The sequence below is a fragment of the Dromaius novaehollandiae genome, chromosome 13 (assembly GCF_036370855.1).
Source record: "Dromaius novaehollandiae isolate bDroNov1 chromosome 13, bDroNov1.hap1, whole genome shotgun sequence".
NCBI classification, from domain to species: Eukaryota; Metazoa; Chordata; class Aves; order Casuariiformes; family Dromaiidae; genus Dromaius; species Dromaius novaehollandiae.
Window position 1 is genome coordinate 11,206,992 of NC_088110.1, and position 15,011 is coordinate 11,222,002.

The 15,011-nt window shown below is 43.5% G+C and overlaps 1 protein-coding gene across 2 annotated transcripts in view; it reads left to right on the forward strand.

The window, feature by feature from the left end:
• Positions 1-15,011, forward strand: part of VSTM2B (V-set and transmembrane domain containing 2B) — a 557,754-nt gene that overhangs the window by 511,522 nt on the left and 31,221 nt on the right. For both annotated transcript variants that reach the window (XM_064519608.1, XM_064519607.1), the window contains one exon: positions 148-271. The gene's annotated coding sequence lies outside the window, so the exon portion shown is untranslated. The remainder of the gene's footprint in view (positions 1-147; positions 272-15,011) is intronic.

The following is a 15,011-nucleotide window of genomic DNA, read 5'->3' on the forward strand; positions in this document are numbered from 1 at the left end:
CCCACACAGGAAAAAAAAATCCCAATTTTGACCAACCTTTGCAGGCAACCCATTGATATCCTTCGGTGGCAATGTTTGGTTTGGTTTCTAGCATCGCTGCTAAGCGATCATTTTTTCTAGCTTTTGAAACTTCTTCTTCTGTTGCAGAACAGTGATGGACTGAGTATTTCCAAGAACTGTGCACAGAAATACAGCAGAGGAAGGCAGCAATACGTCACCTGATAAGGAGCTCTTCTTCCAGCAAAGCTCCAGCAGTGAAAGTAGACTAAATGTAAGTAATACAACCTACGCTTTTTGCCTCGTCTGTGTGTGTGGAAGAAAGGGCCCAAGACTATAAGCCCACTGATAATGTAATCTGAATTGTGGAGTCCTTGCTTCATAATTTATCAGGCCACAGGTTGACTTATATGAACTGTACAGCTGGGTAGCACGAGAAGAGCTGCGGCTGAAGGCTGTAATGGCATGCAGCGCTCGCGATTTCACTCCATCAGGGATCACTTCGGTAGCAGCTCAGCAAAGCGAATGAGAAAAGGTCTAGCGTAATTGACAGTAAAAGGCCTCTGAATTGAGTTACTCTTGCTCTTCCTTTTAAAGTTTCTGATTAGAGTGTAATTGCTACTCAGTGGCAGTCTTTGACAAAACTGCCATTTTTTCTCATCCTTGTATTTTTGGCTTTCTGATGACAACTTTTGTCAGAAGCAGCTCGGTAGTTCTGTGCTTTTGGGCGCACTGCTACATGGGCCCCTCCTGTTTGCTACTTTGCAGTTCCTCGTGTTCGTCTGGTTTGGCCTTTAGCAGAAAATACGGCCGTTGACTTAGAATCCACTGATGACAATAAATAGGATGAGATCATAATATGTCAAATGTATTCGCTGGGCACAGGCTTTGTTTCTACTGGCCAAACACACAAAATTCAGGAGACAAATGCGCTGTGGGCAGTGCCCCAGGCAGTGAGCGCAGCGCTACGCAAGTCCAAGTGTCCGAGCAAAAAGATTGCATGTAATTAAGAGCAGGCTGCAGCACGGCCAGACGGCAGCAGAAGAATAGGGAAAGTCAGGCTTGGAGAAAGACCGTCGGAAGCTCTGGTGGTTTGCACGCAGTTACAACATATGAACTGCATGAATTTCAAACAGGGCACATTAAAAGTTTCTGTCTCTACCGAGGCAACCAGGTAGAATGAATAAAGAAGAGAAATTGTCTTTTAGAAAGATAGCAGGATTTCCAATATGCCTAACAACCATTAGGGTTTTATGTCAAGGAGTAGAAGGGGAAAAAAAGACTTCTCTTCTAGAAGATCTTTTCTTAAATGATATGATAGATGATTAAGGCACATGGAAAGCTACAGTATTATATACATGAAAGTTCTCCCTCTAAGGGTTCACTGTAAAACAAATGTGCTGCTTTAAGGATAATGGCATGGTATTATTTATGTAGACAGTTCCAGCAGTTCCCGAAGAGGAGTAGATGCTGTAATCATACCCATAAAGGCCTGCCTGCTTGCTTGCACATTATTTGGCATTAATTTTAATACAGAATAATTATGAAAGGAACATTTGGATTTATTATCTGTAAAGGCAATTTTAAATGAGGTTTGAATTCAGTACAATAAATGTTCTTCTCTGAGCAGTGTGAACCCAAAATAGAGTAGCTGTCTTTCACTGATCGATCAAGCTGTGCCTGGGCATATGGAGATTTTCGTAATATACACTATTCGAGAATTAGAAAACAGTAAATATTTGCAATAGTGGTAATCAGCGGCCACTTCTGACGGCACCAACAATGTGCTGTAAGATGTAGAAATGAGTTCCTGAAGTTAGCAGCGCCGGTCCTATCGGCTGAAGCCTCGGATTGGTTTTAAGGTCTTTTTGCAGGGGGAATGAGGCAGGAGAGCAAGGTGTTAAACACTAAGAGTACAGCTTGAGATGAGAGCCTGAGTTAACATTGCTCAGCACGATGATCACCTGGAGTGAAATGTTCGCCTAAAATTCCCATGGTGCTATTTTTCAGCTTCTGAAAGTAAATGGCTCAGGAGATGGTATAAGCCATCTGTATTGCTGCAGACTTTAGGTTTTATTGGACTATTTTTGATCTCAGTGGACTAAACTCTGCTCCTGGTTTGCTAGATAGCAGTTAGAAGAAGTGTCCTTTTCCAGCTGCCCAAGCCAAGTAATTTATTTTACTCTTCAGAACTGAAATGTGCGTTATGCCCTCATCACCTCAAGGCCTGACAGTGCTGTAATGTGCATTATACAGGGATAACCGGGAAAGCCACGTTCAAGAATCAATTCCAGTCACCCCACTTTCTGATTAGAGTCAACCAGCAAAAGCCTAAAATACCTTTGCTTCATATGTTAGAGTTTGCTGCCACTTGGAAGTGAAACCCATGTCGCTAACAAAATACTGTCACAAACAAAACCCCTGTCACACAGGAGTTTTCGCCTTTCAGTGCCTGTCAGTCTCGCTCCTCCCCAGCAGTTCCCTATCTGAACAATTTATTTTTTGTTTCATATTTTGAAGTAACTGAACAGAACATAAACTTTGAAAAGTAAGAAGAATTACAGTGCTCACCATACGAAAAGTAGACATAGCAAAGTAGTTGATAGAGGATCAGTTATTTAATCCATTTATTTAACCCTTTTCTCTGTTCATGCTTTGCCTATAAATGGCCAAGCATTTCCCGAGTGGTGGTCCCCAACCTGTCCTCCAAGAACTGCTTGTGGAGCCACATAAACGTCTGCTCTCTTGGTGCTCGTTTTTGTCCACAGTGACGTCTAGGAGGTTCTGGAAGTAGCTAAAACAAGGCAGGGCCAGCAGGGACCCTTCTGTGGATCAGGCTGTCATCACCAAGGTACTGGCATCTGTCCTAAAAAGCAGAGCCAACCTGTAGGCTTGGTCAAGGCTGCCACAGGAGAGAATATACCCGGGGAAGGGCCTGGTAGGCAGCTTGCTGGGAGGATGGCCAAGACGTGTAGTTAGGCAACTTGCTGGGATGACAAGAGAGCCTAGCAAGAGGAAAGCTTGGAGAGAAGGATCAGGGAAAGAAAGGAGAAGACACCACATAGCACAGAAGCAAGCTAGCCGGGGGAAAGACCAGCACTGGTGTCGGTGATGAGAATAGCAGTCACGGCACTGTGCAAGTAGGAGACTACATTTGCATGTGGTGTAACTTGGTGCTATTTTGCTGGAACTGGGCTGATTTTCACAAGCTGAGGATCTGTCCCGCTCATCTAAAATGGGCGGGTGGCCTTGTCTATCTGCAAAAAGCGCTCCTGCTCTGCCAGCAGCGGTGGACCTGACGCAGAAGGGACAGCGCGGCATCCAGGCGCCACTGCTGGGCTGGAGGTCAGAATTAGATGATCATAATTTTCCCCTCTGGCTTTAAAATCTATTAACAGCTATTTTATGATGCTGATCATTCATCAGTGCACCACAGGCTGCAAGACCAGGACCACCATGATATACTTCATAGCTAATTTATTTCCATTAGTTCACAGCTAAACTTAATTTAAAAGAAACTCTAAAAATTGAATTAGAAAGGAGCAAGCCTGGATACTTTCCAAGGTATAACTATTTTTAAAATCATGGAATTGCTAGCGCTGTGAGTTGGTGTGGGGTCTCGGATGCTGGTGTTTGACATTTGACTGTGGTACTAATAGCAGCCTATTGCAGGAATGCCCCGTATTCCCCGGCATGTGATGAGGAAGGTTAACATCTGTAGCCAAAAAGAGACATTGCTCAAGAGTTAAATGCGTTTTACTGATGGAAATGAGAAAGGTGACTTGTCTGTAACCAGTGTCGAAAGGGAATGGAGGCATGCCTGGTCGTGGAGGAAAGGAATAACTTGTTGCTGGGTTGTTTTTCTCCTGTGTTTTATAGAATTGCTCTTTTTTTCTGTCTTTACTTTTCCTCTTGTCAAAACCTTGCTGCCAGATGGGGAAAAATGGTCTTTGAGGAAGTACCGTGGTCACTTCCCCAGGATAGAAGCCCCTCTTCAAGCTTTACTTTGAGAATACACGCTTCCAGAAACCAGTTAGCTCTAGCTCCAGGTTAAACCTCGCGGCGCACCCCAGAACAGGGCTGTCTCGCGGGAGGATGGGGAAGTTGTTCTGATGCTATAGCAACAGGTTAACATTTTCTTTTCACTTGCCTATGCTACAGTGATTTTTTTTCCTAAGAACTTAATTTTGTATATTAAATTAAGTCAAATAATCCTCTTGTCACTATAAAAATAATTACTATAGCTTTTTGAAAAGAACAAAACAAAAAAAAAAAAACCCAAAGCTCTTCTTTCCAGCATTATTTAATGAGCAGAGATGTTGGGTTTAAAACTGCAAATAAGACAAGAGTGCAAAAATGACCAGCTTTATTTTTGACCATGTCTGCTGTTATTGATGCTGCTCATGGTTTGCACAGCCACTAGTATTAATTGGCCTAGCACCAGATAAAAACAGATTTTTTTTAAAGGAAAAGTTTAAAAAAAATAAAAAATATAGGGACAGCAAAAGCCTCTTCTTCAAGTGTAAGAACTGCAGAGAAAAGAAATCAGTTCCTCCAGGTCTCATCTCACTCGAAAGTTGTCCCCAGGTTACTGTCGTCGGGCTGGACTCTGCCTCGCCGCCGCCGCCGGCTGAGTCGGCCCAGCGCAGAATGGACCCGGTGGGCACGGCCGCGGTGACCCTGGGTCGATCACATCCCTTTGCCTCTGGCAGAAGCAGTAGCCCTATTTTTAGTGAGTAGCTTTCCGTGTAAGAATTACTTATGTTCCTGTGCTCTTTGGCACAGATCCACCAGCCAAATGTGCTTTAACGTCAGCTGTGCGACCACAGCAAGACACGAGCCGAATGCAAAGGGTACCGTGGCGCGCGGGGCTGGGCTCCTCGCCGTGGGCGACACTGGGCTCCGCGCTGGGGTCTGCCCTGCCGGGGCCGTCCTCGCCAGCGTGGGTCCCCCACACCGGCCCCACGGGGAGCAGGGAGCGCTGGCAGAGCCGTGGCCGGCGTTTGTCCCAGCACGGCTGCTCTTCAGGTTCGCTACGGCCTGGGCGTTTGCGCACACGAGGACGGCAGGAACGGACCCAGCAGTGGTAGAGTGAGTTTGAATTGCAAACTTCATTTTCTCCTATAGACTGTTGTTTTCCACTGTTAAATTACCAGGATTTCACTGCACCGTTGCTAACCATAGCAGCAAGTTTCAGACAGCCCTCAAAAGTGTCCTAACAGAGATCAGCTCGCTTTGTTTAACTAGTCTTCACCTTCGTGCTTTTCAAAAAGGCTGAGATGTCCAGCTTTGAGTGGTTACTCAGCCCAGCGTTGCTATGCAGTGTCAAGACGTCCAGATTTGCCCCCGGCAGGGCGACCGGTGGCTTTGGCGTCGTCCTCACCACTTAGGGATTTGCTTCTTTGCAAGTTTGTCTGTAGGAGCCATGCGAGCACGAAGCGTGGTGCGGCTGACGGGAGGAGAGCAGGAGGCTTTTGTCACTCCTGGTAGCTCTTCCCAAATACATCCGTGCGGTTGCCAGTGAGGCTATTTGTGTACGTTAACCAAGCACACCAACAAAGAGCCCAGTCCTGATGCCTTTGCTTTTTCAGTCAGAAAGGACTTCCAGGTGTTCCTTATAGATATCTGAATTATTTTCATCTAAAGTTGGATTTCGGACCTCAAGTCATTGAATGTAGCTCCCGACCAGGATCTGAGACCTGATCTGTAGAAGCAAGTTTAATGGACCATGCCCATGCCCCCTAGCAGAAGCTCCCTTGAGATATCTTTGCCTCCAGGACCTAATGCCAGCTTTGTACTCCAGTTACTTATAAAATATTCCTAAACCTCATCCTGCAGAAGTGAAGGATGAGTGACAATATTCACATTGCTTTTGTGGAGCAAAGTCTCTAAACGTAGAGGCAGATTTCCCTGCCTTCCATGCTGTCTAGCATGCCGCACGATGCTCTGTCTGTGTGGTATCACCAGTTTATTGATCTGACACCCTTGTGTATCATTCCAGTCCATCGCAAACTCTAAATGTTCCCCTTGCATGTGTGTGTGTTACTCCTTTATTTTTTAAATTCAGGTCTAACACCTGATATACACACATGCAAATGGGTTATTATGCCTTTAATTTGCAAGCATGCATAGTGTGAGTAGAGTTATTTGTGCTTTTTAGGCACACGGTTGCATATGTGCTTTTGAAAAGAACGATACACTTGAAGAATTTTTCCTCCCTAACAAACATAACAATTGAACATCAAGTGTAGAGCATTCTGCAGGCAAGATGGTGATATTCCTGTAAAATGAGGTCTCTCATGTGTGTTGATGGTTACATGGTCTGAATACAGCCTGATTACTGAACAGACCTGGGTTTTGCTGATGGTTCTGACATATGGTCTTTTCTTTTGAGTGATGGAGGGGATTGTAGCAAAGGACAAAGGTAAAATAGTCCATAGGTATAACATGTCCATTTTTAAGTGATTGCCCAAAAGTAAAAACTTTTCTAAAAATGCTTCTGTTACCCTATAATCTATTCCACCTTCCCTGTAACAACAAGAAGAGCTTAAAAATTTCTATGATTTTGTGTAAAATATTCCCGAGCAAGTAATTTGTATGCTGGGTTTTCACTGGATACAATATGAAATAGCTGAGATACCTTATTACACTCCGAAAGCTGACGTTATAAGGCACTACTGAAAATATTGCATAGCCTTTGTGTAGCAAAGAGCACTCAGCTAAGTAGCTAGTGAGTATCCTGTGTTTCTAAATGCAGACACATTTGCTGTTCAATATTATTACAAGTTTGAGAGACATAAATCTAGCCCATGCTACTCATATGATTTTAAAGTGTCATAGGAAAAAAATTGGAAAAAAAAGGGGGGAAAGAGCAATGGAAAGCTCTGGCTTGGAAAGCTTCGGGGCCCCAGTTCTTGCATGCAGGCATTCGTAGCATGGTCAGCGTTAGTGCCGAGGGCTAACGTCACACCGCATCCACTGCTGGCACAACCTCTGTCAAAAAACACAGTAGTAAAAATGAGGCTCCCTCTTTACAAACAGCTACCTTTGATACACGATGCCAGCTGGTTTTGAGTTTTCATCTTTCTGCTTCATGCAAAACTTGATATTTTAATTGTGGCTTCATTAAGGGAGACTGAGCTTTCAGATATCTCATGTTTTCAAAGTTGCATCGCAAGCTTCCCTTCCTGGTTTTTCTGGAGCCTTTGTCTGCAATTGGAGCTGAATTTCATAAGGAATCAGAAATAGTGTCTATGTAGATTTAAAATAAAACCCTAAGTTTTAAATATCTCCCAGTGGCTAAATCCTTTGCTTGCTGATGATAAGGAAACACTTTTTTTTTTTTTTCCACTAGTGGTTTACTGCTGTTTTTCATGACTTTGTAAATCTAAGCTTTAATTCTTCTTCCCATTTATGCTCACATCCAAAGAGGTTAAAATTGAGCTATTGTAAAATTAATTGCTTTGGGAAACACTGCGTTATTTTCCTCCCATCTCTGATGTTTGTATTGCCACCGAGGGAGGGAGAGAGGGAGAAGGGGAGGTTTCTGAATGTTGTAGCAAGCAAGCTGCTCGTTTCCTCCACTGATAAAGAGAGTGATTCCTTCAAAGCAGAGTAGAAAGGTAGCGCGGGACTTGGGCTGTGAAGAACATCACACACCAGTGCACCAGCAGCGGCTTCGGCAGCGTGCTTTATGGACCTCTGCGTGTCTAAAAATGAGTGTTTCATGATCACATTTAGAGAAGTCTGAACCAAATATAAACCAACAAAATAACTTTATATCCTGAAAACTCAGGCCTAGAGAGAGAGTCTTATTTATTCTGCACTAATAAGAGGTGTTGTAAAAATGACCCTGAAGATACACGCAGGCACATAATCATATATAGATGCAAATTTGTGTATTTGTATAAAAGACAATGGAAGAAGGGAGGCAGCTTTCGATGTGAATGCAAGAAGAAAGGGGAAACTAAATACAGCTGGACTATTGTAGCCAGAAAATGAATTAGTACTGCGTTTTTCTGCCAAACCCAGAGTGTGCATCTCATTTTTAATTGTCCCCTGAACGATGGATATACAACTAAATAGATGTGATAAAAGGTTAGGGGTTTGCAGCTCCACGCTGAAACACTAAAAGAGTCAGAACTAATTGTCCTAAGACTGCTGCATCTCCATCGCACAAGGAGGACAAATAAGGCAATTTTAGCACGGTAATTTAGACTTGATCCTGTCTCTTGGAGCTCAGGGACACATTGCCCTTTCCCTGTCCCACAGAGGACCAGATTTCTTCCTCACCTAAACATTTACGATCTCCGTGTTCAAAACCTTCCCAAGCAAGGCAGGAGGTTAGGGTATGCCAGGGCTGAATACCGTTCTGGTGAATTTCAAACAATTTAAAAATTTACCAGTCTTTTTTATCAGAGACCACAAGCCCCTATTTCTCTTCTGAGGCCTGCTGTTTTCCCAAAATCTGAATCCAGTAAGTCCCACTCCCCTGCCCACAGTAACAAAAATACAGGATAAAAAAAACAGCGCTGGGAAAAAGGTAAAGGATCAAAATTCACATAAGCACCTGAAATTATGAGTATTTACCCTATGTGCAGAGGCTCCAGAAGTCATCCGTGTAAAGACTACCATCTGATTCTTCCAGTCCTCCTCGGAGGGCTGTTTACCCTCCTCCTCTCCTACTGCATTTTGTGCCCATCTTTCCCTAGCCACAGGTGACGGCTTCTGTCGTTTTCCTTTGCTTTCCCACTCTTTGGGGTGCAGTCTGGGGCAAGCCAGCTCGAGTCTGGTGGAATTGGCTGCTTCCCGAGGGAGAGCCCCACGCTGGACCCAAGCGAGTGGGAAGCCCTTGGAGGCAAGGCAGTCCGAGCCCAGCGCTCTGCTGACCCTCTCCAAGGCAGCAACGCCTGGCGAGGCAGCCGCGTTGGGAGATTTCCGTGTTTTCTTCCATCAGCAGCCCCGCTCTGCACTAGGAGGATTTCTCTGTCCGCCATCATCAGTTCGTGTTTTTCCCGTTGGCAGTAGTGATGATGGCAAATGTCTTTCTCTATTTCACTTTCCAGGCGCTGCAGGTAGCTAGTCCCCATCCTGCTGGGCTATAATTCATTTCAGTGCGGTGCCTAGAAGAGTAAGTTTTGGTAGACTTTGTGTCAGCTACATGACAGCACTCAGGGTTTCCTCTGCTCCAAACTGCTCCCAATAGGAATGATTTACTGAGGAGCATCTTTGCCCAAGACGATTTTGATGAAATGACCCCCATATCTATACCTATATATACGTGTATTGATACACACACATATAAAAAGCAGTGCTGGGATCATTTTTTATACTAGACATCACTGGGGCAATAAATACGCATTTTTCTTTCTTTTTTTTTTTTTTGATAGTACAGTCAGAGGCCTAGGATTAAATTTCAGCGATGATACTGTACAGTGCTTCATTTGCCCTTCAGTGTTGGAGTGGTGCGGTACTCAGAGAAAATTACAGAAATCCAAAATCCAAAAGTTTTTTGTCTGTTTTAAGAGCTGCTGAGAGTCATCCTAAAGTTAGAAACGATGCAAAAGGTGAATCCTCTGGAAAAAAAGCAAACATTTCACTCATGGTCTGTTTATCCTTCTTTGTTTGCTAGAGAGTCCTCCTCCTTTCACCTTAATAAATAGAAGAATTAATGAAACCTTTTTTTGGCACCCTGACTATTACTTTTATGTAGCTGTCAAAAGGAAATGTGAACAGGATTGACAATTTCATTTATCTTTGAGATAGAAATGCAAAGTAAAGAATTTGTAGCAAGTTGTATGTGCATCACAGAAACGGCAGCAAGGCCTTTTCTAGCCAGTGCAATTTATTTACCTCTTTTCAAAATCAGCTTCTCATTGTGTGCCTACAAATCTGCCTGCTCTGAATATGCATTCAGAGAGAAAGAAAACAGGACAACTTTGAAAGGCTATTACATAGGAAATTGCAAAAAGTACTTTATAATTACTTAGAAGTTTTCTCAAACTGGACAGTGTATTTTTATGCATTTCAATAGGGTATAAAAATGTACTTAGCTGATGGCCATGGAAAACAGCTAGCCTGAGATGACAGCGTGGTGCAGAGGTCCACTCTCTGTCTGCAGCAGCATTACTGAGCGTGCCACTGTGTCCATCCCCAGGGAAGGGTCTCATCTACAGAGGTACTCAAAGAACAGAGAAAATGATGACCCTGAGCACAAAATTAGTGACAGAACGGCTGCGTTCTCCCAATTCATACATGCTGTGATTAGACATTGTTATATGGAAAGGATTACGAGATGAAGGGGCTGAAACTAGGTCTGGTGACTCGTTCTCAAGAGCTGGTGCTCCTTCTCCATCCCAGGTGCTTCTCCATCACATCTGCGGGATGGAGATTACTGGCTGCTGAATGTGGATTGCTCCATGGATTCTAAATCCCTGTTGAAAAATATCAAATTTTGCACAGCATTTTGGAAGGAATGACCCAAAGGGGCCAGCCACGACCTGCTGTTGCCGCCACTTGTATGGGCCCCATAAGCGGCCATCGCTGCCCAGCCAGCCGGGGCTCTGGGTCGCCCCACTGCCCATGCTGGGCGCTTCTGCCTGGCACATAGGAGTCGGAACGAGATCCCCACGGAGTCCACCAATATCACAGTCCCCACATGCCTTCTGCTGCTAAGATGGCTGGGTAGAAATGATTGGCACCATTTTAAACACGGATGTTGTTGTGGTCTGCCAGAACCTGCCAGAAAATTTGAGCTACTCGGGCATGAGAGGTGGACCATGGCAATGGGCAGCTGAATGAAAAGCCGCAAGCTTCATGCCACCCCAAGCTGGTATTTCCTTTCCTTTCCATAATCATAGCGAGGGGGTCTGACTAACGCTGGTTCCAGTTCACTTCCGTTATTGTTCACAGTTTCTTTGGAACAAAGGTTTTCCTGGTCCTCTAACCTGGAGATTGTAAGATACAGTCTCTCCTCAAAAGACTGTAAAACCAAAGACTCACAAAACCTCTGGTTCCAAGGCTGGTATAAAACCAAAATTATTGCGTAGTCCAAGATAAAAAGAATTTTTGGCAACATTAATATGCAATATCAGGAGAGCCTTCCTCCCTTCCCTCTCTCTCTCTCAACACCTGCACAAGTCAAGTGTTGATATAACAATAATTCTTTACTAGAAGCAATGTTGCATTTGATGTGCTTTCTCTGTCTGGCTTTCATTGAATTTGCAAAAATCTGACAAATCTAACCAACCATTAAAATGTGTAATAACAATGACAACAAAAAAGCATGCTTTGAAGGAGCATACACGTGTAAATGCAAATGATGAAGAAACGTAAGTAGAATTTCTGACTCATGATGAAGAGATTGAATAATCTGGTCCGACAGTTTTAGTAATTCGTCATTTATTCATAAACTTGTACTGTAGCATCTTCTCTATTTATTTTGAGTGCAGTGGCAAAGTACAGATGCACAGAATGCAGGCAGAAAGCTATCTAAAAGATAGCTTCAGGACAGATGGTATCCTAGATTTGTAAGAAGGCCTTTCTATAATTAACAGTGGATTCAGTGGATTCACTACATCTAAAACATTTGCTCGTGTAATGTGCTTTTGTGTATTATCAATGTTATACTAAAACCTATCAGTTGCTTTGCAGAATTCATAAAAATATAGACATCTAATATATTTGAAAAGTAAAAGGTGAGTGACTAGCTGCATTTTTGATTTAACAAGTTTAATTTTGTAAATAAGATTTTTTTCCCCAGGCTAGACTATTATTTCTGATTATGCACCTATATAAATTCACACTGTGGTATTAACATTTCATAAACTACAAAGGCAGTTTCCTGTCTGTGTGGAATATTGTGAAAATTTTCCATGCAGTACAATCTAATAGCATGTAAAGTTATAGCCCAACCAGTTGTTCAATGTTTTTGGAAGCAGCTCTGTGTCAAAAGTGCAGCTATTTTTTCTACCTGAGTAAGCCACAAGTTCAAGTGCAATCGAGTGAACATTTTAGTCTTAGCTTAACCTCTGCCATTAGACAAAGAGTCTGAAAAGGTATCAGCTATTGCTCAAGAAAAGGTCAAAAATAACTGGCAAGAAGACTGAGTTCTTTGTTGCTGGATACAGAGGTTGATTCAAGTACAGCGAAAACAAAAAGAAAAAGTTCTTGCAAAAAAAGATAAGTAACTGTGACAATATCTTAAGAGCGTAAGTCATTACTGCAGCTCCCTTGGAGGGGGAAATCCACCTGCTGTTGTAATTGTCTCCGGTATTAACTTTACCCATGCAGAGACGAGATCTTTGGCAGGCTGCGTTAGACCCTCGGCCGCAGGGTGCAGTTAGCCCACGCTCGCGGCAGAAGCGCCGGGCTCACGGCCCGCAGCCTCCTGCGCGTGGCGGCCTGCCGCTCGCGGCCTCCCGGGCAGCTGGGCTGCCCGTGGGGATGCAGCCCGGGACAGGGGGGGTCTGCTGCACTTCTGCTTTCTTGGGCCTTGCTCTTCCCACGTGAGCCCCAGGGATTGTCCAGGGACACAGAGAGCTTCATTTCTGTAGTTTCTGCACAAGTCCTCCTACCCTTCCCTCTCCTGTCAGCACCCTTTAGGTGCTGATAACCGTTTTCTTTGCTTTATTTCCGACACGTGCAGAAAGCCTCGGATTATTCCAACAGATCCCTCTCACTTCTCTCTTTAGAGCTATGCTATAACATGAGAATTATTTTGAAAATGAATGAGTATGCTTTTAGCCATGACCACCATTGCCAACTTCGAGCTTCTGACTTGCAGACTTCTGCTTTGACTTGATGGTATCACATTGGCAGAGAAACTATAGGCAACAGAGGAGCTTCCTAATGCAGAAAAATGTTGCTTGTTATTATCAGGACTTTCAGTAATCATTAGCTAATCCATGATTCACTGTGAAGCAGTTCACCAGAGTCTCATTAACCAGCCAAGCCTGCCTAATTGACTTGGCATTTCTCATCCATACAACAAGGCCATGAAGTTGGACTTGAAAAGAGTCCTTCCCTGACAGCAGAAACCAGTTTTTACAAAATTGTAACCAGCAGCAGGATATGATAAGATAATTGATTAAGCAGATAATATGTTATAATGTTGATTATCAGTATAAGATGAAGCATGCAAAGGTTGAGATGTTTCAAGGCAACTAGGAATGGAGATTTTGTGGTTAGCTCCCACAGCTGGCTGATAAATCTTTGGTACAATGTTAATAGCAAAAGCTACATGTATCATCCTGGGAGAAAACACAGAAAGCATTGTGGTGAGGTTCAGGGTTTTGGGGCCTGCAGCCCATCTCCCCAGTGTAGGTGTGCAGAAGTGCCTGTGACATGTCTCCCCACTTGTAAGAGCATCTGGCCATTGGACTTGTTTGCACGTATAAAGCCCAGCTCAGAGGGGCTTTGTTACTGAGATGCAATAAAAACAGGTAAGCAGAAAGGTCCTATGTAGAGGTTGCATGCACAGAATGATAATGCAGGGAGAACAGACTGAATTTCCACAGACAGTGGCGGAAGTGGGAGGCATTGGAATAAAACCAAAGCGCACCCACAGCTGCAAGAAAAATACTGGTTTTGCTGGAATAGAAAATTGTAATCTGCACTTTGAGTTTTCCTTGCAGTGTCCAGCCACTAACAGTACTGTGGCTGAATTAATTCTGGTTATCACTCTTAACATCATCATAACTGCTTTCTAGTTTTTGCGTCAAAACCTAAACCCCACCATGGCAGGAACTGCTGAGCATGAGTGGGGTCACCACTATATGTGAAGAGCTCTACGGGAGAACATGTAGTATAGTCAACTTTATACAGGATTATGAGGCTTATCTCCTAAAAAAGATCAAAATGAAACTGAGCCTTTTCGCATACTGGAAATAACTATCTCTAACTAGTAGTGTAGACAATTTATTTAAACAAAGATCTATTTTACATGGTGGATTAATCTCAGATTAGTAAAGGCCTTAATATTTAAGTAGCTGTAAATATTTGAATTCTAATGTTGTTTTTATAGAGTCATTACTGCTTGTTTCAAATATTTTCCTGCTTAGTGATATAATTTATGCTGTGGTTAATCAAAAATATACTTTTATCCACCGCTTGTTGGTTGCAATAGGCTGAGCGTGGATGTTGATCTGAGCAGCCTGTAGCTATCCGGGGTTGGGAGAGACTCTGCATTGGCAATGCTGGGTTAGAGCTGAAGTCCCACACGTCTGACCCTGACACAGTTAGCCTTCCTGCCCGTTATCGTATCCATACGGTCTGATACCCCGAAACACAAACTCAGTCCTCGTGTGCTATGAAGCCTGTCCACTTCCGTCCCCCCGGGTGCCTCTCCTCTGGGTTTCAGTGACGGTCCACAGTGAACTGGCCGTGAGCAAACAGCTTGAGAATTCATCATTCTGCATGAAATTTTTCTCCACATAAAAGGCTTAAATGAAAGCAAGGTGATGTCTTAGCATCAGGACTCCTGCCCGCGTAAGAGACAAGGTAGGGAGACACCTATTTATACATCCAAGCATACTTTTCTCACTCAGTTGCCTGAATTAGCCTTCCCGCACAGCTGGGGGAGCTTTCAGAGGGCAGCATCTGGAGGCAGAAGCAGGCTTACCCCTAAGGGGTGCCACTGTGAACAAATAACGTGTTGCAATTTTAAAAAATTGCATATAGACCTATTTGTTCCCGAAACACTTTGTCAGAACTATTTGCTCATCTCCACTGATTCAGTTCATGAAGATCTTTTGTCTTGGGCTGTTTTCCACAATGTTTGTGCAGATAAATTGCTGGAACTTACGTAGTTCTATGGGGGTCATTATCAGTATTTTAAACTCGCAAAACCTGATTTAAAGTTTTGTCAAACTCTTCTGAGTGTTTCACTAAATCCATCCTCACATATGTTCAATGCCTGCTCTGACTATTGTGCTTTGTCTGTAGCCAGTATTTTCTGCCCACTGTCTTTCCACTTGACAAGCTTCTGCCCACCGAAAACTATTAGTTGCTACTTT